Source organism: Pristiophorus japonicus, chromosome 7 (assembly GCF_044704955.1).
Source record: "Pristiophorus japonicus isolate sPriJap1 chromosome 7, sPriJap1.hap1, whole genome shotgun sequence".
NCBI classification, from domain to species: domain Eukaryota; kingdom Metazoa; phylum Chordata; class Chondrichthyes; family Pristiophoridae; genus Pristiophorus; species Pristiophorus japonicus.
In genome coordinates, this window is record NC_091983.1 from 26,144,277 (window position 1) to 26,162,307 (window position 18,031).

Sequence of the window (18,031 nt, forward strand, 5' to 3'; positions counted from 1 at the left end):
AAGACTTGCCACCAGAGGGCGCAACTGTTGGAGGCCCAAGGGTCACCTGCGTACCTCATGCAAGGGAGTATAAAAGGTTGTCTGCCATGCTGCTTAGGCACTCTGGAGTTGTATTAAAGAGACTAAGGTCACATCAGTTTTAGCTCACAGTGCTCAGTCTTGTGGAGTTCTTCCATACTTAACAATGATAATCTCCCTTCTTAAATATAGGTATTGCGTTAGCTATCCGCAAGTCCTCTGGTACTATACGTTGTTCTAATGAATTATTAAATGTGTAGTAATGCCTCTGTTATATCTTCCCTAGATTCTTCTAAAATGAGCGAATGTAATCCATCTGGACCAGGGGTTTTAACCTCTTTGAGTTTGATTAGTTTATTTAATATATCCCCTCTTTTTATTTTAAATGCAGTTATCTCATTTCTAGTCTCATCATCTGATGCCATGTTCACCTGTTCTGCCTCTTTGGTAAATACCAAAGCAAAGTAATCATTTAATATTTCTGCCATCTCTCTATCGCTGTCTGTGATATTATCTTGTCTATCTCTTAGTAGCCCTATTCTCACCCCGACTTTCTTTTATTAATTTATGTGCCTGTAAAATATTTTACTATTTTGTTTTATGTTCCTGATAATTTAAATTAAGTTTTCCTTTTTGTCTTCCTAATTGTTTTTTTGACCTCTCTCCTAATCTTTTTGTATTCTCTCTTATCATGCTCTCCCCTACTGACCATGTATGTAATGTATGCCTCTTTGCTTACTCTCAATTGTTCTCTTATGTCTTTATTCATCCATGGTGTCTCATTAGTGTTTAGCTTGTTCTTGTTTTTCAGCAGGATATATTTTTCATTGTTTGCCATTTTATCTTCCCAAGTTCTATTCACAGCCTCGCAAAATCGGAATGTAGTTGAGGAGTAGTTGAGCCGAATAGCATAGATGCATTCAAGGGGAAACTGGGTAAGTACATGAGGGACAAAGGAATAGAAGGATATGCTAATAGGGTGCGATGAAGAGGGGTGAGAGGAGGCTCATGTGGAGCATAAACACCGACATAGACCAGTTGGGCTGAATGGACTGTTTCTGTGCTGTAACTACTTCGTAATACTTTGTAAAATGTGTCAGTAATCTACAGTCAGTTCCAAAATGGGGCCATTCAAATAATAAACAGGAATGTCAATCAGAAGTAAGCGTTTAGCACTTCATAACCCAGAGAGACTGGATATGTGCAGGCAAACCTAGTGTTAACTTGGTATTTTTAGTAGAAACAGCTGGCAAATTATAAGTGAAAGATAAATACAGATAGAGCCCCAAGCTACATGTCCAGTACCTTCCAGCATCAACAAACAGGTTTCAATTTAGCTTTTTGCTGGTACTTAAATAATTTAAGTAAATTCAGTGATTTGTTATGCGCTTTCAGCAGCACCCATTGAGAATTACTCGATGCTGCAATTTCTATGTTAACTCTTCCTTTGCATTTGAGGCTGGTGAAACCTTCTAAGGCTGTCAAAGGACTTAAAGCAAAGGCTAAAATGAATAGCTAGTGGTATAGTTGGCCAGTGCAATACCCAACGTGGAACTGAGCTATCCCGATCTATTCCAGTCTGTACTGCGTTAACTGATCTTAGCTGGGTCAGCAGCAAGGGTACTTCAGTGATGCTTGGCTAGGGTGGGGGAGGTGGGGGGGAGGGTGTGGATTCCTCCTGAAAACGGCATGTACTTGGGGGTTAGATGAGGAAAGGACCTGTGGTGATGTGCACTATGTTTGAGTTGCTTGCTGATAATCACCATGTCGGCTCAAGAATGAAAAATGACCACTCAAGGTAAAAAGGAAGGATCACTGCCTGTTCAACTGTACTGCAACATCTCAGCAAAATTTAAATAGAATTATTGATGACTTCAATTGAAGGATCAAGTTCCATAGCGCAGGATGGTATCAAGGAAGGGCTGAGGAAAGGAGGGAAGTAAGGAGGGAGGGAAGTAAGGAGGGAAGAAAGGAAGGGCTGATTGATTTTGTCACAGTGGGGATGTAAGGAGTTGGAAAAATCGCTTACTTGGAGATTAGAATTTAAAAATAAAGGCTTTCAAGACTGAGATCGATAGATATTTATGAGGTAAGCATATCCAGGGCTATGGAGCAAAGGCGGATAAATGGAGTTGAGGTACAGATCAGCCATGATCTAATTGAATGGTCGAACAAGTTTGAGGGGCTGAATGGCCTACTGAATCTGAGAGGTCTAGTCGAGCCTCTGCCAATGAGGCCACACTATTGAGGATTTTGACAGACTTGGATTTGATCAAGAGTGAAGACTTGTTGAGGCTATAAGGAGTATTTGAAAAAAAGACGAATCTGAGTTTAGCAATGGAGGAAAAGTGAGCGTTCCACTTGAGGTAAGAGGATACTGTTGATAGATGAAGAAAGACTAAGGGTGGAGCCATTGAAGGTAAGAACTTGCAAGAGAGATGAAGGAACTGTCTCTTTCTACAATTACAAAAGGAACAAGAACTCCACTAATGCATTGAAGGACATGGAGGAGATCATGAGGTCGTGATTCAGTCACTGCACTATGAGAGGACCAGAGGTTGTGAGCACTGAGCATGTGCGATCTGAAGGGCAGTGAGTATAGAGTGAAATCATCAACAGAATTGATAGGATTAGATAATGAGTGAAGGGGGCCATTGATATGAAAAGAACAAAATGGAAGAGAGAACTGATCCCTGGGATTCCCTGACTTGCTGGAAAGGGGTCAGAATAAGTCATCACCTACAGCAGAAAAGGAACGTGAAAGGAAATGAATTAGCCATGAGCACAGTTTTAAGGAGAGACCATAGGCTGGTATCTTATTCATATATCATCAGTATTTTATTAGAATCCAGAGTGCAAAGGATCTGACAGAGTCAATTGTTCCAACCCTATCAATGGTAGCAGGGGATGAGGGACTTCAACCATGTGGAGGGACTGGAGAAGCTGGAATTGTTCTCCTTAGAACAGCGAAGGTTAAGGGAAGATATAATAGAGGTGTTCAAAATGATATAGGATTTTGATAGAGAGGATAGGGAGAAACAGTGTCCAGTGGCAGAATAGTCGTCAAGAGAACAAGGGAGGAGATGAGAAATTTCTTACGCAGCGAGTTGTTATGATCTAGAATGCACAGCCAGAAAGGCTGGTTGAAACAGATTCAATAGTAACTTTCAGAAGGAAATTGGATATATACTTGAAAAAGAAAAAAAATCCGGGGCTATGGGGAAAGAGCAGGAAAGTAAGACTAATTGGATAGCTCTTTCAAAGAGTCGGCACAAACACTTCTGTGCTGTAAGATTCTATGAGTTTATGAAAGGCCCTGGAGATGTGTAAGACAATGACAGATAATTCAGCAGAGTTTTAAGAGCAGAGTTGCAGAGGTATATAACAGGCAACATGATTAACCATGGAATCACTAGTCCAATATACAAACTGACGATCATGGATTAGATGAGCTCTTTCCAGCTGATGGATAATTTGATGGTTAAGAACTGGTTCCATATCTTTAGAAAGTATTGATGTTAGGACAATAGGGCAGTAATTAAAAAGTTACAGTTATGTTACTGGCCTAGTAATCCAGAGGCCTGGACTAATGATCCAGAAACAGAAGTTCAACTCAGGTCACAGCAGCTGGGGAATTTAAATTCAGTTAATTAAATAAATCTGGACTAAATTTAGTAATGGTGACCATGAAACTACCGGATTGTCGTAAAAGCCCATCTGGTTCACTAGTGTCCTTTAGGAAAGGAAATCTGCCGTCCTTACCTGGTCTGGCCTATATGTGACTCCAGACCCACAGCAATGTGGTTAACTCTTAACTGCCCTCTGAAATGGCCTAGCAAACCACTCAATTGTACCAAACTGCTAAAAGAAGTATACTAAGAATAAAACCAGGCGAACTATCAGGCATCAACCTAGGTACCGGACACAACAAAGGCACATCCAGCCCAGTCGACTGCAAAGTCCTCCTCTCTAACATCTGGGGACCTGTGCCAAAATTGGGAGAGCTGTACCACAGATTAGTCAAGCAACAGCTTGACATAGTTATACACACACAATCATACCTTTCAACCAATGGCCCAGACTTCTCCAACACCATCCCTGGGTATGTCCTGTCCGACCGGCAGGACAGATTCACCAGAGTTGGTGGCACAGTGGTATACAGTCGGGAGGGGGTGGCCCTGGGAATTCTTAACATTGACTCCGGACCCCATGAAGTCTCATGGCTAGAGGTCAAACGTGGGCAAGGAAACCTCCTGTTGATTACCACCCATCACCCTCCATCAGCTGATAAATAAGTACTCCTCCATGTTGAACACCACTTGGAAAAAGCATTGAGGGTAACAAGAGCACAGAATGTACTCTGGGTGGAGGACTTCAATGTTCATCACCAAGAGTGGCTCGGTAGCACCACTACTGACCAAGTTGGCTGATTCCTGAAGGACATAGCTGCCAAACTGGGCCTGCGGCAGGTAGTGAGAGAACCAACATGAGGGAAAAATCTACTTGACTTTGTCCTCAGCAATCTACTTACCGAAGATGCGTCTGTCCATGACAGTATTGGTAGGAGTGACCACCGCACAGTCCTTGTGGAGACAAAGTCCCGTCTTCACACTGAGGATACCCACCATTGTGTTGAGTGGCACTACCCATCGGGCTAAATGGGATAGATTCAGGACAGATCTAGCAGCTCAAAACTGGGCATCCATGAGATGCTGTGGGCCATCAGCAGCAACAGAATTGTATTCCACCACAATCTGTAACCTCATGACCCGACATATCCCTTACTCTACCTTTACCATCAAGCCAGGGGACCCACTCTGGTGTAATGAGGAGTGCAGAAGGGCATGCAAGGCGCAGCACCAGGCATACCTAAAAATAATGTACCAACATGGGGAATCTACAACACAGGACTACATGCATGCTAAATAGCGGAAACAGCATGCTATAGACAGAGCTAAGTGATCCTACAACCAACAGATCAGATCAACCCACTACATTCCTGCCACATCCAATCATGAAAGGTGGTGGACAATTCAACAACTAACCAGAGGAGGAGGTTCCCTGAACATCCCCACCCTCAATGATGGCAGAGCCCATCATGCGAGTGTAAATGAAAAGGTTGAAGCTTTTGCAACTATCTTCACCCAGAAGTGCCGAGCGGATGATTCATCTCGGCCTCCTCCTGAGGTCCCCACCATCACAGAAGCCAATCTTCAGCCAAATCGATTCGCTCCACGTGATATCAAGAAACGGCTGATTGCAATGGATATGGGCCCCAACAAGATCCAGGCTGTCACGTTGAAGACTTGTGCTCCAGAACTAGCCGCACCTCTAGCCAAACTATACCATTACAACTACAACACTGGCATCTAACCGACAATGTAGCAAATTGCCCAGGTCTGCCTTGCCAAAAAAAGCAGGACAAATCCAATCCAGCCAATTGCCCCATCAGCCTACTCTCAATATTCAGCAAAGTGGTGGAAGGTGTCGTCGACGGTGCTATCAAGCAGCACTAACTCACCAATAACCTGCTCACCGATGCTCAGTTTGAGATCCACCTTGGCCACTCGCTCCAGACCTCATTACAGCCTTGGTCCAAACATGGACAAAAGAGCTGAATTCAAGAGATGAGATGAGAGTGACTGAGTGACATCAAAGCAGCATTTGACCGAATGTGGCATCCAGGAGCCCGAGTAAAATTGAAGTAAAATGGGAATCAGGGTGAAAATTCTTGATTGGCTGGTGTCATACCTAGCACAAAGGAAGATGGTTGTGGTGGTTGAAGGCCAATCATCACAGCCCCAGGACATCACCTCAGGAGTTCCTCAGGGCATTGTCCTAGGCCCAACTATCTTCAGCTGCTTCATCAATGACTTCCCCTCCACCATAAGGTCAGAAGTGGGGATGTTCATTGATGATTGCAGTGTTCAGTTCCATTTGCAACTCCTCAGATAATAAAGCAGTCCGTGCCCGAATGCAGCAACACCTGGACGGCATTCAGGCTTGGCCTGATAAGTGGCAAGTAACATTCGCGCCAGACAAGTGCCAGGCAATGACTATCTACAACAAGAGAGAGTCTAACCACCGTCCCTTGACATTCAATGGCATTACCATCGCTGAATTCCCCACCATCAACACCTTGGTGGTCACTATTGACCAGAAACCTAACTGAAGCAACTACATAAATAGTGTGGCTACAAGAGCAAGTCAGAGGTTGAGTATTCTGTGGTGAGTGTCTCACCCGTGACTTCCCAAAGCCTTTCCACCATCTACAAAGTATAGGCCAGGAGTGTGATTGAACACTCTGTACTTGCCTGGATGAGTGCAGCTCTAACAACACTCAAGAACTCCATCCAGGACAAAGCAGCCTGCTTGATTGGCACCTCAAACATTCCCTCCCTCCACCACCTCAAACATTCACTCCCTCCACCATTACCGAGCAACGTGGCTGCAATGTGTACCATCTACAATATGTACTGCAGCAACTCGCCGAGGCTTCTTCGACAGCACTTCCCAAACCCGTGACCTCTATCATCTAGAAGGAGAAAGGCAGCAGGCACATGAGAACACCATCATCTGTAAGTTCCCCTCCAAGTTACACACCATCCTGATTTAGAAATATTTTGCCGTTCCTTCATCGTCGTTGGGTCAAAATCCTGGAATTCCCTCCCTCCCACACGGACTGCATCAGTTCAAGAAGGTGGCTCACTACCTCCTGTTAGTGGGCAATAAATGCTAACCTTGCCAGTGACACCCACGTTTTATGAACAAATAAAATAATAAGTCATCATGTTTTCCTCGGGACACAGAGAACATGTGTAAATATTCAAGCAAATGGTGTGGCAGACTGATAGTAAATAAGCTTGAAAGTATTGCATCGGACATTGGTAAATTCAGATGATGGGAGCGATAGCATCAGGACCAGAGATCTTATTGAAATCCAGAGAGCAGAGGATCTAACACACTAGATGGGGATAAACTTGATGTCAATCATTGTGGCTCAATAGAGGGAACAATTGATCAGCAAGCTGGGGGAGAAAAGTTAGCGCAAAAAGGTCATCGCTCTCATTACGAGAGCTGACATCTGTACGATGAAGAAGCAAGAGGAATAAAAAAAACATTGACAAAATTTACAAAGACATATTTGGCGGAGACCAGGAAGAGCTGCTGTTGCAGGGGCAGCAGTCAGCAGCAGGAGGATTCACAAAGGTTATGAGAGACAACAAAGTGACAGATGTGATTAAACCGAGAAGGAAAGACTTGCATTTCTATGGCGCCGTTCACTTCCACAGAACGTCCCAAAGCGCTTTACAGTCAATGATGCACTTTTGAAGTGCAGTCACTGTTGTGATGTAGGAACTAAGCAGCCAATTTGCGCATAGCAAGCTCCCACTAACATCAAAGTTTGAGGGATAAATATTGGCCCATGATACCGATGCTGTTCTTCCAAATAGTGCCGTGAGATCTTTTAGGGCAGAGAGGGCTTCAGTTTAACAGCTCATCCAAAAGACAGCAACGCCAACAGTGCAGCAATCCTTCAGTACTGCATGGAGTATCAGCCTAGATTTTGTGCTCAAGTCTCTGGAGTGGGACTGTGAATCCACAACCTTCTGATTGTGCTACCCACTGAGCCATGGCTGACACTAATCGCATTAGTTCTGACAGAAAATTAATACAGTTGGACCTCTGTGGTCCGGCACCCTTGGGATCTGACCGGTGCCGAACCAGAGAATTTTCCGAACCACGGGAGGTGGCGGCAAAGCACTCTCTGGTGAGTTTGTAGAGTTTACTATGCGAGTTAATAGTGGCTCCTACTACCATTATCTGGCTCAGAGGTTGTCAACCAGGGATCCGCAGCCACCTCAGGGTTCGCCCTAAATTACCACCAGGATTTTTTTTTAAGGAAAAATGCAAGGTGGGATCAAGCTGAAAAAACTGCCAGCTCCGGCCCAGACCTATTTCCCCCTCCCGACCCAGGTCCTTGTTCGCTGGGAAGGGATAGACGGTGGTCGCTGAGCGCAGATCCCCCGGCTCAAGCTCTCCATCCTCTGCTCTCCTCTCCTCTCGCCAGGTTCCACTGTATATACAGGCGGAGTGATCTGCTGGCCGAACAGGTGCAGTACAACCGGCAGAATTCCTGCAGAACCACCGACCTGACCAACTGATTCGACATCTAGAGTTATGACCAAAAGCATCTGACTGCACCTTTAACTTATTCTGCGCGATATCGGAAACCCCCAGTTAGCAGAGAGATTTTAGCCTGGACACTGCTGCGAGCAATTTGGGAGAAAAATCATTTGAGTCTTAAAATTGTGTTTTTTTTACTGCAAACTAATGCCGGACCAGGGATGTTTCTGGACCAGAGAGTCCCAGACCAGAGAGGTACAACCTAAAATGAGATATGAAGCCTTCCATACCAATTAGCATATCCTCTCTTAAGTTTCCCTATATTACAACAGTGACTACACTTCAAAATGACTTCATTACCTGTACAGGGTTTTAGGACATCCCGAGGTCATGTCAGGCGCAATATTAAGTGCAAGTTCTTCACACGTGCTTCACTGGTACAAGTAGAAAATCTGAAAGCAGTTGTTGCCCCAGAGAGATGCAATATTAAATTCTCAAAAGCAGGCCCAATTTGCTGACATATAGTGCTAAATAAAATAGAGTAGCACACATTGACAGAAATAGTGGAGAGGGTTCAAGCATGCTTCCTTCCACAAATCCTTACCATCCCAAACCCAGCCTCACCCTTCACAGGGGAGGAGTTAAACTAATATGGCAGGGGGATGGGAACCTATGCAGGGAGACAGAGGGAAATAAAAAGGAGGCAGAAGCAAAATATAGAAAGGAGAAGAGTAAAAGTAGAGGGCAGAGAAACCCAAGGCAAAAAACAAAAAGGGCCACATTACAGCAAAATTCTAAAGGGGCAAAGTGTGTTAAAAAAACAAGCCTGAATGCAAGGAGTATTCAGAATAAGGTGGATGAATTAACTGCGCAGATAGCAGTTAATGGATACGATGTGATTGGTATCATGGAGACATGGCTCCAGGGGGACCAAGGCTGGGAACTCAACGTCCAAGGATAGTCAGCATTTATGAAGGATAGACAGAAAGGAAAAGGAGGTGGGGTGGCGTTGCTGGTTAAAGAGGAAATCAATGCAATTGTTAGGAAAGTCATTAGCCTGGATGATGTGGAATCGGTATGGGTGGAGCTGTGGAATGCCAAAAGGCAGAAAACGCTAGTGGGTGTTGTTAATAAACCACCAAATAGTAGTAGTGAGGTTAGGAACAGCATCAAACAAGAAATAAGAGATGTGTGCAATAAAGGTACAGCAGTTATCATGGGAGATTTTAATCTACACATTGATTGGGCTAACCTAACTGGTAGCAATGTGGTGGAGGAGGATTTCCTGGAGTGTATTAGGGATGGTTTTCTGGACCAATATGTCGAGGAACCAACCAGGGAGCTGGCCATCCTAGACTGGGTGATGTGTAATGAGAAGGGACTAATTAGCAATCTTGTTGTGTGAGGCCCCTTGGGGAAGAGTGACCATAATATGGTCGAATTCCTTATTAAGATGGAGAGTGACAAAGTTAATTCGGAAACTAGGGTCCTGAACTTAAGGAAAGGTAACTTCAACGGTATGAGGCTTGAATTGGCTAGAATAGACTGGCAAACGATACTCAAAGGGTTGAAGGTGGATAAGCAATGACAAACATTTAAAGATCACATGGATGAACTTCAGCAAATGTACATCCCTGTCTGGAGTAAAAATAAAACTGGGAAGGTGGCTCAACCATGGCTAATAAAGGAAATTAAGGATAGTATTAAAGCTAAGGAAGAGGCATATAAATTGGCTAGAAAAAGCAGCAAATCTGAGGATTGGGAGAAATTTAGAATTCAACAGAGGAGGACTAAGGGTTTAGTTAAGAGGGGGGAAATAGAGTATGAGAGAAAGCTTGCAGGGAATATAAAAACTGACTGCAAAAGCTTCTACAAATATGTGAAGAGAAAAAGATTAGTAAAGACAAACATAGGTCCCTTGCAGTTGGATTCAGGGGAATTTATAATGGGGAACAAAGAAATGGCAGACCAATTGAACAAATACTTTGGTTCTGTCTTCACGAAGGAAGATACAAATAACCTTCCGAAGGTACTAGGGGACAGTGGGTCTAGTGAGAAGGAGGAACTGAAGGATATCCTTATTAGGCGGGAAATTGTGTTCGGGAAATTGATGGGATTGAAGGCAGATAAATCCCCGGGGCCTGATAGTCTGCATCCCAGAGTGCACAAGGAAGTGGCCCTAGAAATAGTGGATGCATTGGTGATCATTTTCCAACAGTCTATCGACTCTGGATCAGTTCCCATGGACTGAAGGGTAGCTAATGTAACACCACTTTTTAAAAAAGGAGGGAGAGAGAAAACGGGTAATTATAGACCGGTTAGCTTGACATCAGTAGTGGGGAAAATGTTGGAATCGATCATGAAGGATGAAATAGCAGCGCATTTGGAAAGCGGTGACAGGATCGGACCAAGTCAGCATGGATTTATGAAAGAGAAATCATGCTTGACGAATCTTCTGGAATTTTTTGAGGATGTAACTAGCAGAGTGGACAAGGGAGAACCAATAGATGTGGTGTATTTGGACTTTCAGAAGGCTTTTGACAAGGTCCCGCACAAGAGATTGGTGTGCAAAATCAAAGCACATGGTATTGGGGGTAATATACTGACGTGGATAGGGAACTGGTTGGCAGACAGGAAGCAGAGAGTCAAGATAAACGGGTCCTTTTCAGAATGGAAGGCAGTGACTAGTGGAGTGCTGTAGGGCTCAGTGCTGGGACTCCAGCTCTTTACAATATACATTAACGATTTGGATGAAGGAATAGAGTGTAATATCTCCAAGTTTGCAGATGACACTAAACTGGGTGGCGGTGTAAGCTGTGAGGAGGACGCTAAGAGGCTGCAGGGTGATTTGGACAGGTTAGGTGAGTGGGCAAATGCATGGCAGATGCAGTATAATGTGGATAAATGTGAGGTTATCCATTTTGGGGGCAACAACACGAACGCAGAATATTATCTGAATGGCGGCAGACTAGGAAAAGGGGAGGTGCAACAAGACCTGGGTGTCATGGTTCATCAGCCACTGAAAGTGGGCATGCAGGTACAGCAGGCGGTAAAGAAGGCAAATGGTATGTTGGCCTTCATAGCTAGGGGATTTGAATATAGAAGCAGGGAGGTCTTACTGCAGTTGTACAGGGTCTTAGTGAGGCCTCACCTGGAATATTGTGTTCAGTTTTGTTCTCCTAGTCTGAGGAAGGATGTTCTTGCTATTGAGGGAGTGCAGCGAAGGTTCACCAGACTGATTCCAGGGATGGCTGGGCTGTCATATGAGGAGAGACTGGATCAACTGGGCCTTTATTCGCTGGAGGATGAGAGGGGATCTCATAGAAACATATAAGATTCTGACGGGACTGGACAGGTTAGATGCGGGAAGAATGTTCCCGATGTTGGGGAAGTCCAGAACCAGGGGACATAGTCTTAGGATTAGGGGTAGGCCATTTAGGACTGAGATGAGGAAAAACTTCTTCACTCAGAGAGTTGTTAACCTGTGGAATTCCCTGCCACAGAGAGTTGTTGATGCCAGTTCACTGGATATATTCAAGAGGGAGTTAGATATGGCTCTTATGGTTAAGGGGATCAAGGAGTCTGGAGAGAAAGCAGGAAAGGGGTACTGAAGGAATGATCAGCCATGATCTTATTGAATGGCGGTGCAGGCTCGAAGGGCCGAATGGCCGACTCGTGCACCTATTTTTCTATGTTTCTATACGCTGTTTTTAAGACACTCTTCTGCAGCAAGGGAAAGGGACCTTGCAACAAATTATTAATTGGCCTAGAAATTCCCTATGTAAACGCTACCTTCTTGTGCTGGATTTCTTCACAAAATGGTGGCCGCCTCGCTTCCACCCGCTTCCGATGCGTGACACGCCGACTGCCATTTTGGTGAGGGCTATAGCGCTGCTGTTGCCAGTGCTGGCCTCTAAAATTAAAATGAACAGATTGCGACATCAATCGGCATGCAAGGACTGATTTGACGCCACAACTGTTATGTTCGACATTGCCACTCGCCATAACGCCCTCCTCTAACTACACACGGAACGTGTAGAAGCCCTGCAAAGGCAATGTCAGCTTTCTTAAAGGGATACACACATCTTTCAGGTAAAATTTGGATTTCAGCATTTGGACTGTACTTTTCATATTTTATTGAGGTAGTGGCTTGGTGCAATATGTGTAAAAAGATGTTACTTGCACAAGGAGTGCAGGGAGTGCTGCTGGAAGCTTGCAAGGCCTTGGATGATAAAGGAAGGCCTCTGAGAAGACAGAGCATGCTGGAAATACTCAACGGGTCAGGCAACATCTGTGGAGAGAAAACAGTGCTAACATCCCAGGTTGAGATGCTGCCTGACCTGCTGAGTATTTTCAGCATTTTCTGCTTTTATTTCAGATTTCCAGCATCCGCAGTATTTTGCCTCTGAGAAGATCAGTTGCTCACAGTCCTGGGGGGACCATAGAGATGAAGCAGAGGCAGAAAAAGGGACAAGCTGCTCGCAGAGGGAAGAGGAAGAAGCAGAAGAGAAATACACAGAAGACGAGGAAAAGGCGACGAGGAAGACACAAAAGTGGAGGAAGCAGAAAAGGAAGGCGCAGAAGGAAGGATGCAAACCAGACAGCACTTTTTGGCTGTTCGGGAGGGAATCATCTGCCTGCGGTCCAAGTGACCACAACCCCAATTCCCCTTTTAATGTTTGTCCCACACATTACCTTCCATCTGTTACTGACCATCACAGCATCCTCTTGGCCACAATGTTGAAATAAAAGCCACCACAAAGCAAACTTTCTAATCCAACTTTATACATCTATCCATCCAATATGACATCAAAAATCAACTCATCACCCTTATGCATTCTCTTAGTGAGTGTCTTCTGTATGCCTTTGCCTATCCTATTGAAGTCACGCAGTGCTCCCCCAGTGGCTGCAGCATGGCTGATGGAAGGCTGCTGACTTTCAGTGGGGGTCACTGCAAATGGCCTTGCTGGTCAACCTTGAGGAGCTGGTGGCTGGGAGTGTGAAATCAAGTGACTGTGTTTCTTCTTCTTCTTCTTCACTCTAATCTTCCTCTTCTTGGTCAACCACTGACTGGGCAGGCTGCACTTCCTGAGTGTCTGAAATGAGGAAGGCACAAGGGTGGAGTTGTGGTGAGAGAGGACGGGTAAGCAAGAGGTGCATGCGAGAAGGAGGATAATGTATGAGGATACCAACATCTTGTATCCTTTCAACCCCATCGCTGGCCAAGGGCTCAGCCATGCCCCTGCCAAGAATGGCCTGCACCATCTCCTCCAAGGAGCTGAAGTGAAGCTAGGAATGTGAGATGTGCCTCATGATTGGTATTATGTCTATAAGCACTCTAGTAATGACTCCACGAGGCAAGGTATTGTACTTGAACTGTGGTGACCTTAGTCCATTTATTGCAGCTCCTGAGCAAGGGTACAGCATGGTGAGCTCCCTTTTATACCTGGTTACCTGTCGTGTACAGGTGACCCCTAGGTCTCCACCAGTTGCACCCTCTGGTGGTACAAGCATAGTGTATACTGTACATCCAGTAGTCTTATGTAACTGTACATTGAGTGTACAGGGAGTATACTTATGTTATATATACATAACATCACTCTCCCCTAAGTCTTGTGCCACTGGCCTTTGCACAGTGTGCTCTGGCCCTAGACTTGAATGCCCAAAGCCCTTGCAACTTGTCTATGCTTTGACTTGGCTCTCTCCCTGTTGACCCCCAAGTCCTTATTGCCACAACATTGAGAAATGGTCAGCAGTGGACGGTTTGAGGTTGCAGTGGGGATTGAGTGGGTTCTGGGTGTGATCCATGTGTGTCCATGGCTACATACATCCATTTCCCTCCCCCCACCCCAATACATAGACCATGTGTGTGGCTCATCACCTGCATGTGCATACATGTACAGAAAGAAAGAACAAAAAAACCATTGGATTAATTACATCACTGTTTGGGTTCTGCAGTAGTGGAACGAGTACATTTTACAGGTAAGGTACATACGTGGTATCACAGTCTTGCCCCTGGGTTGTGTAGGTGCAGGTGGGTGAGGACGCTAGTTTCAGAGTGACCAGACTGTGTCTGAGCGACATAGACGCTCTGAGTGACTGATGGCGGCGCTGCGCCCCCTGCCAGCTGGGTGGGCTTGGATCGCTTATCTGGCTGAGTCTCAGGGCCTTTGCCATTGCCTAATGGTGGGCAGGGCCACAGGAGTGTGTGGTCTCCCTGTCCTCCTTTGAGGGCTGTGGTGTCTCTTTGCTAGTGGGAGCCTGGTCATCCCAGGTCCCGTTGGGAAAGCTGGAGGGTGCTAGTCTCTTGCTCCCGGTACTGGCCTTGGTGGCCAGAGAGGTAGAGCCGATCAGGGGCAGGGTACCGGTGGTGGTGCCTTTGCCGTCCGCTGATCGCTGCCCCTACAGCTGGTATGTCCCCTCTGTGTGTGGTCACGCTCCATGGGGCATCACATTGGTCCTGGAGGCGCAGGCTACATGATCGGGTAGCCCGCTGGACCTGGGTGCTTCCAACGGGAGGTTGCCCTTGGTTTTGTCGGCATGCATGTAAATCCCGGCATCGCACATCATCACTTCGTTTACTCTCACAATACATTGGCTCTGACCGCAATCGCCCGACTTATCATGGTTAGTTACATTTACAAACTTGAAATTGTCAGTTACATCTTTTACATATGTATTACCTTCATCGCAGTATAAAGGGTGGAACTGTCCCTTTAATTGTGATGGGTTGCCGGTCTCCTTTAAGAGGGCCTTGCAATCTTTACCCCAATCCGGTTCGTGCTCGGCATCACCTGTTGCTCCATCAGCGCTGACCCTCGTGGTCTGGCCGCCGCCATCTTGACTTCAGGCGCTTCATGCTTCAGGACTTCGGGCGCCATCTTCTTTCTCTCCATGAGATAGGCTGCGGTGATCCTTTTCTCCCCAAGTTCTGCCGTGGAAGCAGGGACGTTGCCTTCTGCGCCGATTTTCTTCCTCCGGTGTCCTGCCACTGGAGCTGGAAGGTGAGGTCGGGTCGATTGGGCTGGAGCATCTCGCAGTTGGGTTGAGCGGTCTGGGTCATCTCTACGCAGTCGAGTTGGGCGGTTGGTTTTTCAGGTGCTGTGCTGGATCCAACTTCGGGGCTGCGGGAGGATGTTGATCTCTGGAGGTTGGAGATTTTCCCAGCTCCGACGGATCTTTTTCATCCATCTTCTTCCTAATAGCGTTGGACCATCACAAGCAACAATCCACAAAGGTAACTTGTGCATCGCACCATCATGGGACACCTGGACATCCACGCTGCCAATGACTAGGATGGTGTCATTTGTATAGGTGAGCAGCTGGATCGGGATTATTTTAGGTCATTCGATTGGATTGTCCCAGATTTTCTCAAAGGCTGCCTGATTCATCAGCGATTGGCTCGCCCCTGTGTCCACCTCCATCGTGACTGGAACACCGTTGATTTCAACTTCCATTTTAAACAGGGAACTCTCAGTGGTGCAGGAAAACACTCCGTACATCTCATCGTGGGGCTGAGCTGCCTCATGGACTCTCTCTTCATCGTTGCTGGAGTCCGGATGATCGGCCAACTCTTCATCGACTCGATGAGTATGATTTCTCTTGCACATTCGCTGGAGATGGCCCTTCGTGTTCATCCTTTGCATGTATAGTCTTTATAGCGGCACTGGAGGGCCCTGTGATTTCCTCCACAGCGCCAGCATGGGGTTAGCCGGTTGGCCCCAAGTGGCGGACTCAGGGTTGCTGCACTCGGGGTTCAGTTCTCTCTCCCCTGAGAGAGACTGCGTGCAGCAGCCCTGCCTCTAAAAGGCACCAGTCGGGTCACAGTACTTGCCGGGTTAGGGTCCTGGGGGTGATTCATCCGCTTGGAATCGCAGGCCGAGATCATGAATGCCTGGCTCACATTAATTGCCTTCTGCAGGGTGACTATGGTATCTGCAGACAGCAGCTTGTGGAGGAGGCCCTCGTGGCCAATTCAGATAACAAAGATGTCCCGCAGCGCTTCGGCGAGGTGGTCGCCAAAATCACACGGTGCAGCCAATCGTCTGAAGTCTGCAGCATATTTTGCGATTTCTTGGCCTTCGGGCCGCCGGTGGGTGTAGAACCGATGTCTGGCTGTGAGGATGCTCTCTTTCGGTTTGAATTGTTCCTGTATCAGCGTTACGAGCTCCTCATATGTTTTGGTCGTTGCCTTCGCTGGGGCTAGCAAGTCCCTGACGAAGCCATAGATGGTGGGCCCACAACTGTGAGCAGGATAGCTCTGCGTTTATCAACCAGCAAGGTCGGGTCGTCTCCCATCAGGTCGTTCAGAATAAAAAAGTGGTCGAGCTTTTCCACAAAGGCCTCCCAACCGTCTCCATTGGCGAATTGTTGAAACGTGTCAAAGTTAGCCATTTTCGCGTGGAAATTCGTAATCTCGTCGCCAGTTATTATGTCTATAAGCACTCTAGTAATGACTCCATGAGGCAAAATATTGTACTTGAACTGTGTTGACCTTAGTCGATTTATTACAACTCCTGAGTGAGGGTACAGCATGGTGAGCTCCCTTTTATACCTGGTTACCTGCAGTGTACAGGTGACCACTAGGTCTCCACCAGTTGCACCCTCTGGTGGTACAAGCATAGCGTATACAGTGTGAAGGTACATCCAGTCGTCTTATATAACTGTACATTGAGTGTACAGGGAGTATACTTATGTTATACATACACAACAATTGGTACAGATTGTTCATAGGTGAGTGATTGCGGGGGTGAGGAGCCATGCAATGAGCAGTGTGTGAGGCTAGAGGTACAGTTGGTAAGAGACGGCTGCTGAAGATGTATTCACTGACCTTGACCACTGGTCTGAGGTCATGAAGCTTCTTTGGCCACTGGTACCATGTGGTGTAGTCAACACTGACGGCCTCGGTGATCTGGGCCCACATCTTACTTTCTGGAGGGCCTCCTGGCCCCTGTGGGTAAAGGAACTCTCTTGCAGTAAAGGAACTCTCTCGGCCTTTTGGCTAAGATCTGCATAACTAACCTGACCAGCCACCATGACGTCCGGGTGGTTCCTCCCTGGTCAGGAAGGTATATGCTTACATTTTTGTAAACAGGAGGTGGGTGGGATTGGTGACCCATCCACCTCCACGGAGGTGTGTGGGGGACCTGACCCATCCACCTCCATGGCACGAACCTGGTATTGCAGTACTTCCAGGAACGGTGCAGTGGCTCTAGGCCTTTTGGCTAAGAGCATTGGCGCAGAGTGATCCTTGACTGGTGCAGGGTGACCTCTGGCGTTTGACAAAGAATTGTAACGATTGGATAACGATTGGACATGAATTTAAAAAAAAAAAAAAAAAAAAAAAAAAACTCTCTTGCAGTGATGAACCCCTACACAAAACTGGACTACTGCGCGGGAGACCCTGGGTGCCCCGTCCCTGGCTTGCTGAGCCACTTGTATTAATGCTGAAGCACCTTTGCCATTTTTACATACAGAAGGCAGTTCAGCCTTCAGAGCTAACACCACCTGGAGTAGTTGAGGTGAATACCATGGGTCCATTTAAGGGAAAGCTAGATAAACGCATGAAGTAGAAAGGAATAGAACAATATACTGATAGGGGAAGATGAAGAGGGGTAGGAGGAGGCTCGTGTGTAGCATTAACTCCGGCACAAGCTAGATGGGCCAAATGGCCTGTTTCTGTGCTGGTAAATCTGTGGGTGAGCCATATTGCCAAAGTGAGCACTGGCAGCCCATGAGTTTATGACCATCTCCTGCTGAATACCACTTACCGCCCTCCCTCAGCTGATGAATGAGTGCTCCTCCTTGTTGGACACCATTTGGAAGAAGCTCTGAGGGTAGCAAGGGCACAGAATGTATTCTGGGTGGGGGACTTCAATGTCCAGCA

General features: G+C 46.3%; 1 pseudogene; it reads left to right on the forward strand.

Moving 5' to 3' along the window:
* The first annotated feature begins 17,129 nt into the window (after positions 1-17,129).
* LOC139267648 (U2 spliceosomal RNA) lies at positions 17,130-17,356 on the forward strand (annotated as a pseudogene).
* The last annotated feature ends 675 nt before the right edge of the window (positions 17,357-18,031 follow it).